Source organism: Rhincodon typus, chromosome 5 (genome assembly GCF_021869965.1).
Source record: "Rhincodon typus isolate 14 chromosome 5, sRhiTyp1.1, whole genome shotgun sequence".
Lineage (NCBI taxonomy): Eukaryota > Metazoa > Chordata > Chondrichthyes > Orectolobiformes > Rhincodontidae > Rhincodon > Rhincodon typus.
Genome location: NC_063336.1, coordinates 85,169,764 through 85,192,432, shown reverse-complemented (window position 1 = coordinate 85,192,432; position 22,669 = coordinate 85,169,764). Strand labels below are relative to the sequence as shown.

Genomic DNA, 22,669 nt, shown 5'->3' with positions numbered 1-22,669 from the left:
GAATGAATGAGCTGCTCCAATGAGGTGACCCATATCCAACTCTTAAATGTTTGATCTTTTAATTAGCTGGAAAGCCAGTTTTGAAGACGTGTGGAATGTACTGCAAGTCCACTGGTTACACAACAAGCTTTATTAATAAAGTATAAAATATTATTCACAAATGAATATAGGAAAGACAAACTTGAGTTGAAGGCAATTATAAGAATTCAAGAGTCATAAAGTTGAATCAAAGTTGTTTTATTACTTAAAAATGAATATTGAAGGACTTAACCCAGACAAAGGTATTGCCATTTGAGTTGCCTGTGGAGTGTGCACCAGTCTGTTGACAGGCTCAAATTGTGTTTTCAGTCTGTCATGTTCATCACCCAGTCAGAATGCAACAAAGACTCCCCTTAAATGGATAAACCCACAGTACCAGAAGAGGAAATGGGCAGTTGTGGCAGACCATCCATAAGACCATAAGACATAGGAGCAGAAATTAGGCCATTTATCCCATCGAGTCTGCTCTGCCATTCAATCATGGCTGATAAGTGCCTCAACCCCATTCTCCCGCTTTTTCCCCGTAACACTTGATCCCCTTGATAATCAAGAACCTATCTATCTCAGTCTTAAATGTACTCAATGACCTGGCCTCCACAGCCTTCTGTGGCAACGAATTCCATAGATTCACCACTCTGGCTGAAGAAGTTTCTCCTTATCTCCATTCTAAAAGGTCTTCCCTTCACTCTCTAAGGCTGTGCCCTCAGGTCCTAGTCTGTCTTGCCAATAGAAACATTTTCCCAACATCCACTCTGTACAGGCCATTCAGTATTCTGTAAGTTTCAATTAGATTCCCCCTTCATCCTTCTCAACTCCAATGAGTATAGTCCCAGAGTCCTCAAACGTTCCTCATGTTAAACTTTCCATTCCTGGTACCGTTCTTGTGAACCTCCTCTGAACCCGCTCCAGGGCCAGTATATCCTTCCTGAGATATGGGGCCCAGAACTGCACACAATACTCCAAATGTGGCCTGATCTGAGCCCTATAAAGCCTCAGTAGTACATCCCTGCTTTTATATCCAAGTCCTCGCAAAATAAATGCCAACATTGCATTTGCCTTCCTGACTACTGACTCAACTTGCAAGTTTACCTTGAAAGAATCCTGGACTAGAACTCCCAAGCCTCTTTGCACTCAGATTGCTGAATTTTCTCCCCATTTAGGAAATAGTCCATGCTTTTATGCTTCTTACTAAAGTGCATGACCTCACACTTTCCCACGTTGTACTCCATTTGCCACTTCTTTTCCCACTGTCCTAACCTGTCCAAATCCTTCTGCAGCCTCCCCACCTCCTCAATACTACCTGTCCCTCCACCTATCTTTGTAACATCTGCAAACTTCGCCAGAATGCCCTCAGTTCCTTCATCTAGATCATTAATGTATAAAGTGAAAAGTTGTGGCCCCAACACTGACCCTTGTGGAACACCACTTGTCACTGGCTGGCATCCTGAGAAAGACCCTTTTTTAACCCCACTCTCTGCTTTCTGCCAGACAGCCAATCTTCTATCCATGCTAGCACCTTGCCTCTAACACCATGGACCCTTATCTTACTCAGCAGCGTCCTGTGCGGCACCTTGTCAAAGGCCTTCTTGAAGTCCAGGTAGATAACATCCATTGGCACTCCTTGATCTATCCTGCTCGTTACTTCCTCAAAGAATTCTAACAGATTTTTCAGGCATGACCTCCCCTTGATGAAACCATGCTGACTTTCCAAATATTCAGAAATCTCATCCTTTACAATGAGCTCCAAAATCTTACCCACGATCGAGGTTAGACTAATCGGCCTGTAATTTTCCGTCTTTTGCCTTACTGCCTTTTTAAACAGGGGTGTCATGTTAGCGATTTTCCAGTCCTCTGGGACCCTCCCTGACTCTAGTGATTCCTGAAAGATCACCACTAAGGCTTCCACTATCTCTTCAGCTATCTCCTGTAGAACTCTGGGGTATAGTCCATCTGGTCCAGGTGATTTATCCACCTTTAGGCCAATCAGTTTTACTAGCACCTTTTCCTTGGTGATGGCCACCATACTCAGCTCTGCCACCTGACTCTCTTGAATTTTTGGGAGATTACTCGTGTCTTCCACCGTGAAGACTGACGCGAAGTAATTATTCAGTTCCTCAGCCATTTCCTTGTACCCCACTACTATCTCTCCACTGTCATTTTCCAGTCCTTCATTTACAATCCTGTTAGTCCATGTCTGTGTCCCTCGACAAACATTGAGTTGCTAATATGAATAAAGAATACTGATGTGTTACTGACATGAGCAGCAATTTACTCAAGGAGGTTTCTTGCATTTGAAAGTGCACCCAACTATTTGGAATACAAAGACGCTAGAATTGAATCATATAGTGATCTAAAATCCTGCTATCCTCATGTTTTTGGACAAGATGTGTATGATTCTTTAGCCTGAACTGTAAATATTGATCCTGAACTGTGAATGTTTTTAGCGCAAATGGCGATTCAAACTATGAAAGAATATTGCCAGTACAGAGCTACATGTACTGGGAATTCACACTGGAAATTTCTAATGCATATGGAACACTTTTCCATCCATTAACAGTGAAGTTTTATAGATGAGTCAGTTTTTGAGTTACATTATCAATAATTTCTCAGCACAGAAGTTCTTTGAGGGCACTGCTTATTTCTAAATATTTTTGCCTGTTCATGCTTGAGACATGGGCTATGCCAGCATTTTATTACCTATATTGGACCTCATACAGCATCTTGCCAATCTGCCACTCAACAAGCTAGAACAAGGGCAACATATACACGAGAACACCACCAATAAGCTCCTCTCCAATCCACTCCTCCTCTTGACTTGGAAATATATCACCATTCCTTCACTGTTGCTGAATCAAAATCCTGGAACACCCTTTCTAACAGCACTGTAAGTGTACCTATACCAACTGGATTCTAACAGTCCAAGAAGGCCAGTTTTAAAGAAAAAAACGTATATTACCCTTGAAAAGGTGATGGTGAGCTGCTCTGTTGAACTGCTACAAGTCTGTTCTGAATTTACTGCTGATGGGGCCAAAGTAATTTTTTGAGGGCCTCTCCAGATTTTTTTGGGGGTCTTTTTTTCTTTTAATTTTAGAGAGCTACCTTTTTATTATCTCAAACCCCTCTATCAAGTAATGCTGTCATGTAGTAATGGTACCTTCTTTATTTGTGTTAATGTATGGTGTATTTGGACTGGCACAAAACAGAATTAGAAGAATGCATTGACAGCCAGAATAATTATCTCAGCTTTATTAGTTTAAAGCCACAGCACTCAAGTAAAGGTTTAGTTTCCTAGACAACACAGTATTCGAAGACCGACAGCATAAGTTAGCAACAATTTTTTTTTTAAATAATAACTGATACACAGTTTTATGCGCAAGAAAAAATCACCCAAAACGCTTTCTTTTTTCATACCAATCCACAAGGGGATAACAGTTTAACGGTCACATGTTTGTCTCTAACACAATCACTGCACCTCGTAATTCCTAGTATGCAAGATGCTCTAATATGTAATTTTTCTCACAAAATGCCAATGTTTATGGTGTAAGAGTATTCGATATTTAATTATCCAATTGACACAGCATTCATTACAATATCATCCACGAGATTTTATTCCACATTGTAGTGGTTCCTGAGTTTTAACAGCTATAGGCTGGTGCCTTTACATTCATTTGCCAGTAATTCAGTACCTTGGTGAGTCCAAGTTTTCCTAGTTCCCAGCTATTGAGTATTACCTTGATGAAAATGTTGATACTGCTCTGGCCCTTTTGCAGTTGCTCACCAGCTTTATAACTTTGCTCCGTCCCTTGCCTGCTCCCAACCTATCAGCCTCATTATCCCACCTACTAGGCAAAGCAGTAGTATTGCTTCTTGACTTCCTTTCTTACTGTGAACTCAGGCCTCTCTCCCTCTGGCTACACTGTCTCAGCAGCCTTCCTCATGGCTGCTATTCACCTCCTTTGTCCTGCTCCATCAAGAGGCAGCTGCTTTCCCCTGTTTGCTTCCGATGGAATCACTATTGGCCTTTCAGCAACAAGAGTGAGAGAGAATCAGCCTTTGATTGGACGAACAGCTCCTCTCCAATTTTTTTTTCCATACTACTTATCTGTTACTGTTATAGGCTTGTGTAAATATTTGGTATATTTGTCAGATTTTCATACTAATGCTTATGTTTTTGGTGACATGGTTTATTTTTTTTTTGAAAGGTAACTTTCAAACATGATTCCTCAACTGTGGAAGTGCAAGATGACCACATCAAAGGTCCACTCAAGGTATGCACTCATTCTCTTACAATTTTCCTTAACATAAAATGATTGAATTTTGAGAAGTATCATAACTACAAATTAAACGAATTGTTTCAAATAATTGCACATTGATGGCTTATTAATGAAGGTGACATTGTTCGTGATTAATCTAACTTTGAGGTGTTGGGGAGCTGAAAATTCATGTCAGTCAGCAGTGGTGAGTAGATATGACTTCTTGGAGGATAGGACACGGGCAGCAGAGTTTTGGATAAACTTTTCTCTTAGTGAGAACGGAAGAATGGGAGACAGCCACAAAATAACTTATACAATCAAGTCCAAATACTATGAAGCACATATGAAGGTTTTGTGGGCAGAGCTCACCAATGTTCCAGAGCTGTACAGGTGAGAAGCAATTGATGCAAAAGATCTGGCTGTGACTCACTGTGTATGTAGAGCTCCACACAAAGGACTGTGTACCAGCATCATGCCAAGAAGCTCAAATTGTTTCACTTGAGCACCTTTGGAAGTTCCTGACAAATGACAGGACAGAATACCAGATATCGTGTTGCTCACCTGGTTGGAGTGCCAAGCCTGACAATCTCTCACCAAAGCAAAACTTCTATGTCAAGCTTGTATCAGATATGCGGCCTCAATGATGTTCAAAATAAACATTACAAGAACAGTCCGAAGGCTTTAGTTGGGAGTTTTGATATTGACTGAGTCTTGGGCAACTTGCCCAGGATCAATGCAACTCTCTGGCTGAATCAAATTAAAAGTTGGTGCAGTTTCTTTCAAAGCAACTGTGTATTAAAAGCAAGGAGATGGTGCAAGCAGAGGGAATCCTGACCCACCAACTCATCCAAAAGTCAGTCTTCAGCAGTATCCTCATACAGATCCTTCCTTCGCTGCACAGATAGACCTTAATGTCAATTGTGTAACCATTAAACCCTACCAAATGTCACAGTTGATTAATAATAGCCATCTTCAACTTAAAGCATGAACAAGGCCAAGAAGAGAAGTGGACTGAGATTTATTCAGAAGCAACATGCCTAAGGATTTTGATGAGGATGTGAATGAGTGGTGGTTGCACGGATAGAAGGGTTGACAGCATGTTATTTCAGGAAGAAATTATGGTGTTTTTTAAAGGAAAATAGCAGGAGAAAAGGAGAGAAACCCTTTATCAGATGTCATGGAGGCCTGGAAGGGAAGTTAGTTGGATAGTATCTTAGTGGGAATGGAGTCCAGAAAGCAAGAGCTGTGTCTTGCGGAACATATGAAGAGAGATGAGAGAGCATCAAGAGGTTAAACACGTGTTCATGGTAAGCATACGGATGCGGTAGATTACAATATTGGCAGGAGGGTGAGGAGGTTGGGAGTTTAGCTATGGAAAAACAGAACTAGTTATTCATTAGTTTTTACATTCAAAGGCTGCAACATTCTATCCTGTGGCATGCTGCTAGAAGTATTGATAGAACTCGTATTACTTTCTTGAAGTACAATAGCACTAAAGTCTTTTATGATTTCATGAACACGTTAAAGTATAACGATGAGAGATATTATAGTCTCCATATTGGAATTTGTGATGTAGTTGTTTATGATATTGATGTATATCTATTTTTTTTCTGCAGAGACACTGATTTTTTTTTATATCAATAAATCTAAGTCACATAGGATATAAAACTTGCAAGGTGGTGAATTATTTCGAGCATTTACTTATAACTTTTCTTATCTTGGTCATTGCTGCACCCTGTCTTTTGATTTATTGTTCATGGGGAATGTGAATGTGGTGATATCATTTGAGTAATCCAGAGGCCCAGACTAATGCTGTAGACGTTCAAATCCCACCAGCTGGTAGAATTTAAATGCGGTTAATAAATATAAAGTATGGGATAATGCTAGAAGTCAGGTGACACCAGGTTATGGTCCAACAGGTTTATTTGAAATCACAAGCTTTCAGAGCTTTGCCCCTTCTTCAGGTGAAGTGAGAAGGAACAGAATTTATAGGCAGAGAGATCAAAAGACATGCAAATGGTGTAAATGGAGTGTCAGCAGGCTGAATAATAGGTCTCTGCAGGTGATCAAGAGTGTCAGACGGTAAAGTGTCAACAGCTTAATAACAAGCGAAGGGATGACCTATAATCCAAATAAATGAGGCAGAGAGATAATTACAAAAAATTAAAAGTAAAGTGGTGCTGGAGACAAACTGAATGACTGACTGGAATAAAATGATCGGTATAAGAGTCACATGCCAAAGGTCTAACCAAAGTCATAAGTAATCCAAAACTGTACAAACTAATTAGGGTAGAGAGATCTTAACAATTTATCGAAGTGATGGTGTCAAAACAGGACAGTAAAGAAGGTTTTACACATACAGAACAGTGTGGTGCGTTCTCATGTAGCGTGACATGAACCCAAGATCACGGTTGAGGCCGTCTTCATGGATACAGAACTTGGCTATCAGCTTCTGCTAGGTGATTCTGCATTGTGTATCTCGAGGCTGCCTTGGAGAATGCTTACCTGAAGATCAGAGGCTGACTGTCCTTGACTGCTGAACTGTTCCCCAACTGGGAGGGAACATTCCTGTCTGGTGATTGTTGCGCGGTGTCCGTTAATACGTTCTTGTGGCGTCTGCATGATTTCGCTGATGTACCATCCCTTGGGGCATCCTTGCCTGCAGAGTATGAGGTAAACATCATTGGCTAAGTCACATGAGAATCTGCCATGTACATGGTGGGTGGTATTCCCATGTGTAATGGTTGTATCCGTATCGATGATCTGACATGTCTTGCAGCGGTTGCCATGGCAGGGTTGTGTGGTGTTGTGGTTGATGTTGTCCTGAAGACTGGATAGTTTGCTGCGTACAATGGTCTGTTTAAGGTTTGGCGGTTGTTTGAAAGCGAGAAATCCAGGCATAGGGATGATCTTGGCGAGATGTTCACCATCATCGATGACATGTTGAAGGCTGCGAAGAACATGGCATAGTTTCTCTGTTCCGGGGAAGTGCTGGACAATCAAGGGTATCCTATCGGACATATCACGTGTGTCTGTCTTCTGAGGAGGTCATTGCGGGTTTTCACTGTGGCACATTGGAACTGGCGATCGATGAGTTGAGCATCGTATCCTGTGCTTATGACGACGTCCTTCAAAATCTTTAGATGTCCATCACGTTCCTCCTTGTCTGAGCAGATCTGGTGTATATGCGGGGCTGGCTTGTTTAATCTCCACGTCATGGGATAGTGCTGACCAAGAAAACTATCATCAATTGCTCTAAAAACCCCTTTGTTCATGGACTGCTTTAGACAAGAAGACCATAAGATATAGGAGCAGAATTAGGCCATTCTATCATGGCTGATGTGTTTCTCAACCCCACTCTCCTGCCTTCCCCCTGTAATCCATGATCCCCTTACAAGTCAAGAACCTATCTATCTCGGCCACAGAGGGCTGTGGAGGCCAAGTCATTGAATGTATTTAAGAGAATTAGTTCCACAGATTCACAACGCACTGAAGAAATCCCTCCTCTTCTCTGTTCTAAACTGTCATCTCTTCACTCTGAGGCTGTCCCCTCCGGTTCTAGTCGCTCCTACTGGTTGAAACATCTTCTCCACGTCCACTGTATCTAGACCTCTTAGTATTCTATAAGTTTCAATCAGATCCCCACCCCCATCCTTCTAAACTGTGTTGAGAACAGACCCAGAGTCCTCAACTGCACCTCATATGACAGGCCCTTCATCCCCAGGTTCATTCTATAAACCTCCTTTGGACCCCCTCCAATGTCAATACATGCTTCTTCGGATACCGGGCTCAAACTCTCAATATTCCAACTCCAATCTAACCAGAGCCTTGTACAGCCTCAGCAGTACATCTTTATTCATTCATTTCAAGAAGGCTAGAATATCAACATTGCATTTGCCTTCCTAATCTGCATGTTAACTTTGAGTCCTAGTTCAGGATTCTCTTAAGCCCTTTGGTGCTTCAGATTTCTGAATCCTTTTCCCATTTAGAAGATAGTCTGTGCCTCTATTCTTCCTTCCAAAGTGCATAACCTCAAACTTTCCTACATTATATTCTATCTGCTACTTCTTTGCTCACCCTCCTAGCCTGTCCAAGTCCTTCTACAGCCTCCCCCCTTTCCTCAATACCATCTGTCCTTCTGCCTACTTTTTTGTCATCTGGAAACTCAGCAACAATGCCCTCAGTTCCTTGGTCCAGATCATTAATGTATAATGTGAATAGTTGCCCCAACACTGATGTCTGCGGAACTCTACTGGTTAATGGCTGCTATCCTGAAAAAGACTCCTTTATCCCTATTCCCTGCCTTCTGCCAGTCAGCCAATCCTATATCCATGCCAGTACCTTGCCCCTAACACCATGGGATGTCATCTTATTTAGCAGCCTCCTATACAGCACCTTGTCAAAGGCCCTCTGGAAATCCAAATAGACCACATTGCTGGCTCTCCTTTGTCTAACTTACTCATTACCTCAAGAATTCTAACAGACTTGTCAGGTTTGGCAATGCCTCAATTGTGCAGATAAGGATGAGAGTTTTACATCATTTATGCCATTGTCTCTTCCCACCCCTCTCAAGTTGTTTTTAAATTAATTCATACAAAGCGGATATTGCTTATGGGACAGCATTTATTGCTCATTCCTAGTTGCCCCTCTCACCGTACAATCTAGCAAAAACTCTGGATGCCTTTAATTCTGTTTCTACGCAGTTCTTGTGTTGTCATTCCCAACTACCATTGGGTCAAAATCCCCGGAACTCCCTCCCTATTGGCCTTGCAAGAGCGTATACACTGCATAGACTGCAGCAATTCAAAAGGCAGCTCACTGCAACATTAAATTGCCCTACCTTTTTTTCCTTGCATGATTTATCCATTTAATTCTCTTCTGAATGATGCAATTGAATTTGCTTTCAACCTCCATTTTCATCCGGTGCATTCCAGATCATAAAAATTGCTGCATTTAAAAAAAAATCTTGTTGCTTCTGATTGTTTCATTGAGCACTTTATATTTACATACTAAGTTTTCAGCCCCAGAGAGAAGTTTCGCTTTGCCAAAATCATACATTTTAATTTTAACACCTGTATATTCCCTCAACCTTTTCTGCTTTAAAGATAAACAATTCCAGGCTCTGCAGTCTCTTTACATAATGCAGGATCCTCACTCTTGTTACCATTCTAGTCACACTCTAATACACCCTTTCTCAAGCTTTCCTAAATTGTTGTCCAGAATTTTAACCACTAATTGTTTTTAACTGTCTTCTCTGTTTGTCCTGCTACTTTCATAGATTTGTTTGCGTACATTCCTAGGTTTCTCAGCCTATACTCCCTTCAAACTTTTACCAGTCTCTTCTGTCTCATTCTTTCATTCTGTGTCACTTCGCACTTGGTTGCATTAAATTGCATCTGCCATGTCTGTCCATTTTACCAGTCTAGTCCAGGTCCATTTTGCCTGATTGTGCTGCTGTGAAATGTCTTGTGACCTTTAACCATGTTAAATGTGAGCAATAAATGCAAGTTGTAGAGTCATAGAATTTTACAACACGGAGTCCCTTCACCCATTATCTTCATGCCAGTCACCAAGCACTTAACTACTCTAATCTCATGTTCCAGCACTTGTGTGCAATGATGCCTCAAGTATTCATCTAAATACTGCTTAAATGTTGTGATGGCTCCTTCCTCTATCACCCTTTTCAGACAGCAAGTTCCAACCACCCTCTGACAAAGAATTCCTCTCATCCACTTGAACCTGCCTTTTAGCTTAGATGCGCCACTGCCCTCACTGATCTATTGTTATCTATCCTCCTGCTGCCTTCAAGAATCTGTGCATGCACACCAAGATGTCTCTCTGATCCTCTGTACTTCCTTTGCCTAGTTTGTCCTTCCAGAAACATCCATACTTAATAGAATTAAATTCCATTTGCCAGTGTGCACCCCATCTCACCAGCCTGTTTATATTGTCCTGTTAAGCTAAGGCATTCTTTCTCACCATTTCTTGTAATAAGTTGCTGTTTGCTTTTTCTGATGACAGAGAACTGCTGTCTGGCATGTGATTGTAACTGGTTCACTGATGTTCATCTTGAATGCTGAAATTATTCAAATTTGATTAAAATCGGAATGACACTCAATGGAAAGTAGTTGTTAATATGACGTGTACATTAGCACAATAAAGGAAAATATATACTGGTGTATACATTACAAATCAAATCAAACAAGATAATCTATGACATGTCTGATTGCTTGAACTTGGCATATACCAGATAGGACTGAGGTTTTGGAATTTATGGTTTCAATTCTGGCACTATGAAAACTGCAATTCACACAGTAACTATAATTTCAGAAGCTTTTGACTCCTCAGTACTTACACTGACTGAGGAACCCACCTCAAGTTGTACTGAAGCTTTCCTATCACCCTAATTTGCTGCAGCAATGTGCTTAATATTGACGAGGATGTACATCACAGTGGTGTGCTCATTTGAATTTCTGAAACTTGCATGTTTTTCACTGTTAGTGACAATTTGTGCAGTTCTGTTTTCTTGTTTCCATTTTCCTTCCACCCCTTACTGATCCATTGCTATGAATTAACCCGACTATTCTCATTGAGTCTATTTCATGGAGGCAAGGCTGACATACTGAGTGCTCATCAATTAATCAACTACAAAGTTTAACCCACTGGACTTGATCTTGCCCTCTCCCAACACTCTGGGTATTCCAGCTATCCATTCCATTTGTACCATAGCTGATATTATTACTGAACATATAACTGAATCCCCTGCATCAATATCATGGAGGTTAGTAGTGACCAAAATTTAGTTCAGGCATCTTTATAATTACTATGGCTACAAAGTCAAGATGGAAATCCTGTGAGTGATTCAGCTCCTGACTCAGCCTGCCCCACCGTCTGCAAGTCACAAGTTGAAAATGTGAAGAAGTAACCTTGACTCGTCTGAATGAATGAAACTCCAACAACATTCAAATTCGACACTATCTAAGACAAAGGAGCCCATTTGATTGGTACCCCATGCACTCCCTCCACCGTTCACCATTGTCACATAGTGGCAGCAGTGTATCATCTGCAAAATACACTGCAGCAACATGACGGCTGCCTTCAACAGCATCTTCAAAACTCAGCAACTCTACCACCTAGAAAAACAAAGGCAACATCAACACCTGCAAGTTTACCACCAAGCCACACCCCACCCTGAAGTGGGACTATATCAGCATGCATCCATCATCATGGGTCATTGTCCTGGAACTCCCTTCCAAACAGCACTGAGTTTATTTATGCAAAAGCAGTTAAAATAGGCAGCTTGGCACCATCTTCTGTCATTAGTTGGGCAATTGGCTCTTTGATAAGCTACAAAGCTTTCATTTGAATTAAAACAAATGTTCAGACTAACACAAATAAGGTTTTCTACATTCTTACATTTTTGTTTAATTTCCATGAACACATTCCTTCTATTTTTTAACCTTTTTATTGGATGTGTAAAAATATTTCTTGTACATTTTTTGTTTCTTTTTTGGAAGCAAACTGGAAACCTGGTTGCCCAGTTGTGCAATATTAGTTGCTGAATCCCTCATCCCTGTTTTTGTCATCTGTAAACTCAACTATTCCAAATGTTCTCTTGGCAGTCCTCCTGTCTTCTACTTTCTTTGTGAACCTGAACTCTGCTTGCATTCCAGCTTTCACTTAGTCCCGTTCACCCATCATGTCTATGTTCACTATTCAAAATTATGTCCTTGCATGTCCTCCATGGCCACTCTTGTTTCCAACTTGGTAATTTCCTCCAGCCCCCAATACCTGTGAGTTTTGTACACTTGACTCAGTATAGTTCTAACACCTTGCACATCCCCCATTTTCTTTGCTCCTCAGTTGGTTCATTCAGCTGTCTCGTTCCCAAGTAATGAAATTCTCCCCAAACTCCGGCAGTGATTGAAACCAGGTGGATCTTATTAGATGAGATCCTTGATTGTCTCAGATTAATAGCCCCAATCAGAGAGCCCTGGCTGACAGATATAAACAGGGGATTCAGACTCCCTTTAGGGACAGACTCCAAGCTGGCTGGACACAACCAATGTACTGTGCACATGTAAATGGAGACTTGGTAATGGGATACCAGCCTCTCTGCAGTTATTTTCAACACCTCTTCCTCTATCTCCTTCTCTGTTGAGATGCTCTTTTACAACCTACATTTTAACAATGTTTTTAATTCCAACTATTTCCTTGTCTCATAAGGCATTAAATTTATTTGACATTGTTTTTATGAAATGGCTGAGCAAGTTTGCAGCATACTGCATTGACAAGCAGCGAATGACCAGCTCATCAAGAAACATTGCCTTAAAGTCATATGATATCTGGACCATAATGAGATAACTGTCCTTTTTGTAGAATCACAGAATCCCTACAGTGTGGAAACAGGCCATTTGGTCCAACAAGTCCACACCGATTCTCTGAAGGGCATCCCACCCAGACTCACCGCCACCCATCCACCACCACCCCCGCCCCCCCATCCCTGCAGTTCACATGGCCAATCCACCTAACCTACACATCTTTGAACTGTGGGAGGAAACAGGAGCACCTGGAGGAAACCCATGCAGACACAAGGAGAATGTGCAAACTCCACACAGTCACCCAAGGGTGAAATTAACCCAGGTCCCTGGTGCTGTGAGGCAGCAGTGCTAACCACTGAGCCCACCAGCCATATCATTTCCTAGGGGAATAAAATAACAGAAAAACAAATGGAATATAAAGGAAACAATGTTCTGGAAAATTACACGTCTTTACAGCAGTTAACACCATTTTGTGATCTGTATAGGCACCACTTGCGTTTCATATTGATAAGCCCATTCAGGAATTGGTCCACCTTAAAGAATCACAGAGAGTCAGTACTCCTCTTACTACCTGGAAATGTGTTCCAGATATTTGCCAAACTTTAGTAGACTGCTTCCCAAATTTTTCTCAGTCCGACCCCATTTCGAGGCTTGGAAATTGACACAATGACTTGGTGAGACCTGTTTGGGCGTGATGTAATGGGCTATGTGTTTCGAGCAGAGTGCAGCAGTTCCAAATCAGTCAGAGTTCCCTAACAACCATGCTGACTCAGCTTGGAATCTCTAAGTTTCAGCTTGTGGCCCCCACTTGGGGACCTGACTCAAATTTTGGAAACCCCTGCTCCAGGAAAAGAGAGTGCTGAGTTAGAGGAATTAGGCAAAAACAAATTGTTGTGGCTGATCTCAGCTTGTATCCCATTGCGAGTGGTACAGAATATGTGATAGAAAGTGGTTACAAGGCTTCCAATTTACAGAGTCGTTCACTTTTCTTGTCCATGTTGACCAAGCATAATACTATATCTTCTTCATTCCCCACCAACCAAACAAATCAAGTGAAATTAATTGAATCAATTAGACCAAAAACCTCTGAGTAAATTCACCTCGGTACAATCTGTTGCTTTTTTTTAAATGTTACGGATTAAGAAACTCATACGTACATTGATAGTGACCCTACCTGTGAGCTAGAGGATCCAGATTCACCTGCATCCAAGATATCTCGTAACATTGTCTGAACAAGTTGATTGAAAATATCTTCATTGTACTGACAGGGTGTGATTTCTCCTGCAGGTAGGAGCTGTTGTTGAAGTGAAGAACCCTGATGGAACATGCCAAGTAGGTGTAATCAATAAGCTGACTGATGCAAGTTGGTACACTGTAGGTAAGACAAAAAAACTCTTAAAATTTTAAATTTGATCAATATCAGACTGTAGAAAGAGGTATTTTGCATTATTGCAGGTCTAACAACAATGGTAGAAAAACCATTTGAAACTACTTCCCTCTTAGCAAAATGTGGATCAAACATGAAGAGCACAGATTTATTAAAGGCAAATTATATTAAATTAGCTTGATTTGAGTGAAAGAGGAGATATGTGCAATATCTACAGCATTATATCTGTGGATTTCATAAGCCATTTGAAAAGGCCCTGGAAAACACATTTGTTTCAGGAATAGAAGCATGTGGGATTAAATGGATGGTGGTAATGTGGCCAAAGAATAGGAGGCAGAGACAACTACTGATAAGTATTTTTCTGACTGAAGAGGTAATTTCCCAAAAGATCAGTTTTGAGATCGCTGCTTGAGGGCACCAGATCTATAATTTCAAAGTTCGGTGGGTGATGCAAAACACAGCAATATATTAAATAGTGAACTGGAAAGTAGATTCTAGGAAGCCAAGGACTAGTGAAGTGGGCAGACATGGTGGATGCAACTTAATGCTGGCAAGTGTAAATTGAAGCATTCTGAGAAAAGCACATTAACTGAGATAGGACCATTTTGAGGAGATTCAGAAAAACTGAGTATGAGGAGGAGTATGGCAGAGAGCTGGGATGGTGCATGTTACAACTTTAAAACTGACAGAGCAAATTAGCATGGTAGTTAAGGAAGTGGAAGGAAAACCTGGCTTTGTGAATAGGATTATTGATAACAAAAATCTAGTTTACCTTTACATATCTTTAACTGAGAGTATGTTGCACAGTTCAGGGCACTAAACTAAAGACGTTAGTGCCTTGGAGAGGATACAGGATGATTTCTGGTATGTTACTGTGGAAAAGGGGCTTCAGTTATGTGCAGGCATTGGAGAAGCTGTGATTGCTTTCCGCCACGAAGAGAATTTTAGGGAGAAGACCTAATGGAGAATCTCCAAAATGTCTGAGTGATTTTGCCAGAGTAAGTAGGTAGCAATTATTCCTCTAGCAAGTGGTCTGTAATCAGGGACCGTTAACATAAAATGATTTACAGAAAGAACTAGGAAGGAAAAAAACTAACAAGTCATGGTAATGGGTTAATACATCAACATGGATATAGGATTGGCTGGCTAACGGGAAGCTGAGTTTGAATTAATGGATCATTTTCAGGCCGAAAAACTGCAAGTTGATGGTGTCATAGAGTGCTTTCCAGCCTGCCAATCTCAGCATCCTTTCCACCTGGCCTGTCCCTGCCATCAACGTGGCACTGCTGGGAAGGAGGTAGGATTGTGACATCAGGACATGACCCAACTCATGATTTGCACCCCAAAGATAAAAATCCAGCCCTTTAGTCAACTGATATTTTGAAATATCATGTTAGCCTAACCCGTCTTTGTGGAAGAAACCTGCCTGCACTTCACTGCTTCAACTGTGAAAACGGCACATTTTACAGAAATGTCGTCAGAACTTGACATCTGAATGATGCGCTTCTCAAATACAGATCCTGCGTTGATAAGATTGCATTATTTCATAGAGTAACTCCACTCCAGAGAAAAAGATCTGACACTTGTAGTTGTCAAAAATCATAATTCGTTTGACTATTGTTTCTTATAGTTGTCAAACAGCAGTGTGGTCTGATGCCAGTAAGCTCAGCTACTTGTTCCACTTTCCAACTTGTTTTAATGCCATTAAGCTTGATTTAATACAAATCAAATATCAAAGTTAACAGCTTTGTAAATTGACCGTTATTGTCTGGGCAAGCTGAGTTTAAATTTACAGGCAGTATCATTATAATAGTAAGTTGTAATGAACTCTTGTACATTCAGATATTTCAATAGCTCAGTCAGTAAGGTTTGGTTTGAGGATGCACTACAGTATGTTTTTCTTTGCTGACATTTTGTGTGTGTTGGGAAGGTTTTATCTGAAATGCAATGAATTTTCTGGGGCAAATCCATCAATTCACACTACATCATTAATTCTGCTTAATAGTGGATTTATGTTATTCTCTCTTGCTTAAGACCAGTTTTTGTTTTGTTTTGGAAATCCCCAGAAAGTTTGCAGTCATAGCATTAATGGAGCTTTGAGTTTCATTTTGCACTTTTCAGAGACTGAGGGCAAACTAAAATGTTTTACAGCCAATGAAGTACTTCTGAAGTGTAAGCACTCATTATCTGCTCAAACAATTCTAACAGATTTGTCACGGTATGACCTCGCCTTAATGAAGACGTGCTGACTCAGCCCTATTTTACCATGCACTTCCAAGTACTCCACAATTCCTTCATTAAAGTGGACTGTAACATCTTTCCAAGGACTGAGGTCAGGCTAACTGGCCTATTGATTATTGTCTTATGCCTCTCTCTGTTAAACAGGAGTGTTACATTAACCATTTTCCAATCCTCTGGGACCCTCCCTGACTCCAGTGATTCCTGAAAGATCATCACCAATGTCTCTACAATCTCCTCAGCTATCTCCTTCAGAACTCTGGGCTGTGGTCCATCAGGTGATTTATCCACCTTCAAACCTTTCAGCTTCCCCAGCACTTTCTCGTTAGTGATGGCCACTACACTCAGCTCTTCCCCTGAGTCTCTTGAAGTTCTGGTATGCTACTGGTGTCTTCCACCATGAAGACTGATGCAAAGTACGTATTCAGTTCCTCTGCCATTTCTTTGCTCCTCATTACAACTTCTACAATCTCATTTTCCAGAGGTCCAATGTCAACTCTGCCTCTCCCTTCCTTTTATATCTTAAAAGAACTATGGCAATACTTTATATTACTAGCAGATTACTCTCATTTTACTGTTGCTATTTTAGTTATTGTTTGCTGGTTTTTAAAGTTTTCCAATCCTCTAGCTTCCCACTAATCTTCATCACCTTGTATGCTTTTTCTTTTGCTTTTAGAATGTTTCTGATTTCCCTTGCTGGCTTCCCCTAAGCATGTTTCTTTTTCCTGCTTGGAATAAATTTATGCTGTGCCACCTGAATTACCCCCAGAAACCTCTGCCTCATTGCACGTCGCCAAATCTGAGATGGCTTGTTCCCTGGTGGGCTCTACCACAAATTGGTCCAAAAAAGAAATCATCTCTTAGACATTATACAAATTCCTTTTCTTGAGATCTGCTGCCAATCTGATTTTCCCAGTCCATCTGCATATTGAAGCTCCGATGATGATTGTAACAGTGCCTTTCTTACATTTTTTTTTCCTCTTGATTTATTCCTCATATCCTGACTACTAGAGTCCTGTGCATAACTCCCATCAGGATCCTGCACTTCCTCAACACTGCCCACAGAGATTTTACACCTTCTGACTATATCACTTCTGGCTATTAACTTGATTTCATTTTTTGCTCACAAGGCAACTTTCCCTCCTGTGCCCATCTGCCTATCCTTTGGATACGACGTGTGTCCTTGGATATTTAGTTCCCAGCCCTGTACATGGCCCTTGTAGCCATGTCTCTGTGATAGCCAACAACATACCTGTCAATTTCAATCTGCATTACAACCTCTTTTACCTTGTTTCATATATTGCGTGTTTTAAGTACAACACCCTCAGTCCTGCATTGACTGTCCCCCTTCATAGTTATCCCATTATCTGCTCTGCCTGAAGTTAGCCAATTTGATCTAACAAGTCCCCACAAACAACAATGTGATTGTGACAAGATTGTTTTTATTTCAGTAATATTGGTTGAGGGATAACTGTTGGCTAGGTTTGAGTTATTAGGAGAAATTGGGTCGACTGGGCCTGTATTCAATGGAGTTTTGAAGTGTGAGACTGGATCTCATTGAAACACATAACATTCTGAAAGGTCTGGACAGACTGGATGATTTTTTTTCCCTAGGCAGGGGACCCAAAACAAAGGGTCATGATCTCTGGATATGCAGTAGGCCACTTCGGACTGAATTCAAGGGAGACTTCTTCATTAAGGGTGATGAACCTGTGGAATTCTCTGCCATAGAAGGCTGTGGAGGCAAGTCACTGAATATATTTAAGAAAGAAACAGATTTCTAGAAGTTAGAGATGTCAAGGCATAGCAGGAAAGAGTGAGAGTATGGTGTTGAGCTAGCAGATCAGCTAAGATCAGTTTAGATCGTGGAGTGAACACAATGTGCTGGATGGCCTGTTCCTCCTATTTTCTGTTCTTGCAGGACATCAGTTTGAAAAGTGTTGTGGGATCTTTATGCGCATCAGAGGGAAGACAATACATTGTCTTTTTTTTATTAAAAATGATTGTTTCATTCTCATAACAAAAACAGAAGTTGCTGGAAAAGCTCAGCAGGTCTGGCAGCCTCTGTGAAGAGAAAATCAGAGTTAACATTTTGGATCCGGTGAACCTTCCTCAGACCTGAGTTCAAGGGAGTTCAACTGAGTTCTGAGAAAGGGTCACCAGACCCGAAATGTTAACTCTAAGTTTCTCTTCACAGAGGCTGCCAGATCTGCTGAGCTTTTCCATCATCTTCTTTTTTTTTTGTTCCTGATTTACAGCATCTGCAGTTCTTTTTTGGTTTTTTTGATTGTTTCATTCTGTTCAATCCAACAGTTAGAGGGCATTTTTGGATTACTGTGACTCTTTGCAGTTGAGCAGCGTGTGTGTTAGATGTAAGAAACTGGCTTCAAGCTTGTTGTTCCAGCATTTTAAACCAAAGTCATTGCAATTCTTTCATGTGGCCAAAAAAATGTTGATCAAGTGTTTTTAAAAAAATCAGTTTGTCTAAGTTGTAATTTTGTGAGCCAACTAAGTTATCATTATAGTTAGGAAAACCAATGGTAAAGAATTGCATTGTGACCAAATATAATGGTGTTGCTACTTGTAGATTTAATATATTCTGATCTGTACACCAAAAGTCATATTGAAGGTGAAGTGTTCCAATATTATGCATGGTTTGAATGATTACAGCGTGAAAGGAGGCCGTTGGCCCACCAAATAAATGCCAGTTCTCTGAAAAGGCAAGTTAGCTCATTCAACTTTTCCCTGTAGCCATGCAAGTGATTTGCCTTTGTGCTTATCCAATTCCCTTCCAAAAGCCATGATCTAATGTAAACCATTGAGTTCTAATTGTTTATATTACTCTCTCTCACTCTTAGTAGCCATGAATACTCAAAGATTAAAAGAACAACATTTACAATTGTATCAGACAAACTGTAGTGGGGGGAGTTTCCGTCCTTGCTGCACACTATATTACATTACGTTACTGTTATTAAAAACACAGTTTTAGATATTGTACTCTTAGATAATATTGAAATATTTCAGAATTTCACTGTAAAGCAAGTTTTTTTTCTGCTCATGGCTCATTGTAGCTTGGCACTCCAACACTGGAGCTGGCTCAGTCCTGTCATGTGGACTGCTGCATGCCCCGTTGCTGTCACTAACAATGTGGGCAAAAAATGCAATGTATTTTTAAGCTGTCCTTGACAAATAAAGATCAGCTTTCAGTCAGTTCTTAGTATCTTCCAAGAATGCATACTGGCTTATGTATGGGGCAGCTGATCATTCTGTTTGCTTTTAATGGACTGAAGGGTAAATGTTGCATGCTACATATCATGCCACATGTATCTTGGAAACCCATGCAGCTAGCCAGTGAGCATTAGTGAGAACATTAGTGTATTTTTGATCAGTTGGATTCAGTCCCATTATATGAATAACAAGATTATAACCAAGGTAAGTTACTTTCATTTATCACATTAATACTGATTCCAGAAAATCTTATAGTTACTTTTAACCAATGTGATCTATTGCTCATCATTTTGAATCAGTGAGAGCTGGGAAACCATAGTTGTCTATTCTGACCCTACAGCCGGATTCAGTTTCTCCATTAACTGATGATACAACGAAGGAGGAGTTTAGCTTTTATTAACTACCAATCAACGGACAGGGTTGAAAGGATATGGAAATGATTAACAAAAACAGGACATTAACATTTTAGAGAGGTCATAAGATGCAAACTAAGTATTGGGATTCACTTATAGAGGAATGGAAATGGGAAGTAGTCAAGTGATGTTAGACTTTATATTGAATCTTGGTTGGATTACTCTTGGAGTACAGTGAACAATTCTGTTTCCAAATTATAAAAACAATGTGGAGGAGCTAGAAAAGATGTACAAAAATTTGCAGGGCTGATAAAAGCTGCAAGAGGCTATAGCTGTCTGGAAAGATTGAACTATCTTGGATTGGAGCAAACTAAGAGATGACCACATAGAGACATTTAAAATGATCAGGGACTTCATAAACGTCTGAAGATATTTTCATTTGTGAGGGTCATATATAGTAACTGAATTGATGTTAATAAATCTACTGGGAATGCAGAGAAATTGAGTGGCATAAAATTTTTGAAATTAAGTAATTGAACTAAATAGCATAGATGTTTTGATGGGTAAATGGATGAACACACATTAGCAAAATACAAATACAAGGATATGTTGATTGAGTTAGGTGAGATTAGTTGAGTGAGATTAGGCTCACATGGAGTTTAAGCACCGGTATGGATCATTTATTCAAATGGCCTGTTTCTGTGCTGTAATTTGTGTGGGATGATTGATATGCAAATCCAACAGCTCAGAAGTGTTGAATAAATTAGTTTCAAAGTGCAGTGTTGGTTTCTGTAGGCAAGCTCAGAAACTAAACCCATTTTATCAATAGGAAGATCCTACAAATATCAATGTGGTGAGCGAGAGGTTGATCTTATTTCCATTGTACTAGTTGAGGGAAAAGCCTTGACCTACACATTGCTCTTGAAATAATGCCATAGAGGTTAAAGTGCCCACCTAAAGTGGTAGACATGTACTCATGTTATGTCTGAAAGATGGTGCTTCCGATAAGCATTCTCTGTGGAGAAACAACCTAGGCTGTTATTTAACAAAGGAGAGGGATTGAAATCTGGAAACTGTAGATCTATTATGGAAAGATATAATTGAGGGTGAAGTAATTGAGCAATTGGAGAAATTTGAGAATGAACGTAGTTTTAGAAAGATTGGGATCATGTCTAATGAACCAAATTGTAATTCTTCAGGAAGTAACTGAAATAATAGACAGCTATCTGTATGGATGTAGTTTATTTGGCTACTGGAAGGCTTTTAATTAGGTTCCACATGTGTTAGCTGAAATTGAAGCTAATAGAATTGAGGACAAGTTATTGACCTCCTGAGGGGAGAGATTGATTTGGCAGGAATAATTGTTCTGTACTTGCATTAGAAGGAAATAATTAGTGGTGTTCCACAAAAATCTTCAGGTCATGGATGGACTTCCAGAGAAGTGAGAGGTTAATGCATTTGGGAAAGTTTACCAGGCAACAGTAGCATATTGAGAATCGTAGAAGAGCCATGGTACCTTGGTTTAAATATCTATACATTCCTTAAGATAACCTGATAAGTTGACAAGGTAGTTAAGAAAGCTTTATTAGCTGAGACTTGGGAAATGAATGCTGGGAGATTTTGCTAAAACTGTATTAACCATTAGTTAAGCCAGGGCTGGAGTACTGTGTGTATTTCATCCCACTATACTTTATGAATGATTAGGAAGATTATGGAGGCTATTCAAGGATGTTACTTAGGCTGAAGAATTTTGCTTATGAAGAAAGATTGAACAGTCAGGCATGTTTTCTTTGGAACAGAGGAGGCAGATTGGACTAATTAAACTGTTTAAAATTGTGAAGTTTAAACAGAATGCCCTATTCCTCTCACTTGAAACCCATATAACTAACAGCATAGAACGAGGGTAAAAGCAGGTTAAAGGATAAATGTTTCCATCCAGAGGGTGATAGGAATCTAGAACGCACAACATGAAGTGTGACAGAGGCTGCAAACCTTTAATACTTGGACATAAAAATGGGTGCTTTCCAGGACAGGATGGCTATTTTTGGCCAGCATGAATGCAAATGCCCTTCTTCCCTGTCTTAAATTCCTATGATTCAACTATTCATTATATGTTAATTAATAACTTGAATAAGTGACATCTAAATTTGCTGATGATTCAAAGACTGGTGACATGAAAGATCATGTAGTTGTAAGCTTAAAATTACCAGAAGACATCACTAGATTAAGTGAGTGGACAAAGTTGTGACACATGTATTTCAGTTCAGTTAAATGTGAAGTCACCATTTTGAAACAAAGATGGATCCAAGTATTTTTAAATATTGAAACATTTGGCATAGTGAGGGCTCAGAATGACTTATGGATCCATGTGAAGAGATCAGTACAACATAGTGCATTGGTACAAGCAAATCAAAAAGGCTAATCAAATGTAAAGCTTTGTATCTTGTGGGTGAGGACTTCAAGGGAGAAAGGCTTTGCTACTGCTATACAAAGCCCTAGTTAGATTACATCTAGAAGACAGCATACATTTAAGGGGACAACAAGGTGCAGGGCTGGATGAACACAGCAGGCCAAGCAGCATCATAGGAGCAGAGAGGCTGACGTTTCGGGCCTAGACCTTTCATCAGAAAAGGGGGAGGGGAAGGGGGTTTTGAAATAAATAGGGAGGGATAGAGGAGAGGATAGGTGGAGAGGAAACAAACAGGTCGGAGAGGCGGGGATGGAGTCAGGAAAGGTGAGTGTAGGTAGGGAGTTAGGAAGGGGATAGGTCAGTCCAGGGAGGACGGACAGGTCGAGGGGGCGAGATGAGGTTGGTCGGTAGGAGATGGAGGTGCGGCTTGAGGTGGGAGG

At 40.4% G+C, this 22,669-nt stretch overlaps 1 protein-coding gene and 1 long non-coding RNA gene across 2 annotated transcripts in view; both read left to right on the top strand.

The window, feature by feature from the left end:
- b3galnt2 (beta-1,3-N-acetylgalactosaminyltransferase 2) overlaps window positions 1-22,669 on the top strand; it is a 253,648-nt gene that overhangs the window by 126,876 nt on the left and 104,103 nt on the right. The gene's annotated exons all lie outside the window — the stretch shown is intronic.
- Window positions 4,239-17,955, top strand: LOC125483172. Its single transcript, XR_007262126.1, has 3 exons — window positions 4,239-4,307; window positions 13,901-13,991; window positions 17,853-17,955. It is a non-coding gene; the product is annotated as an uncharacterized LOC125483172 (long non-coding RNA).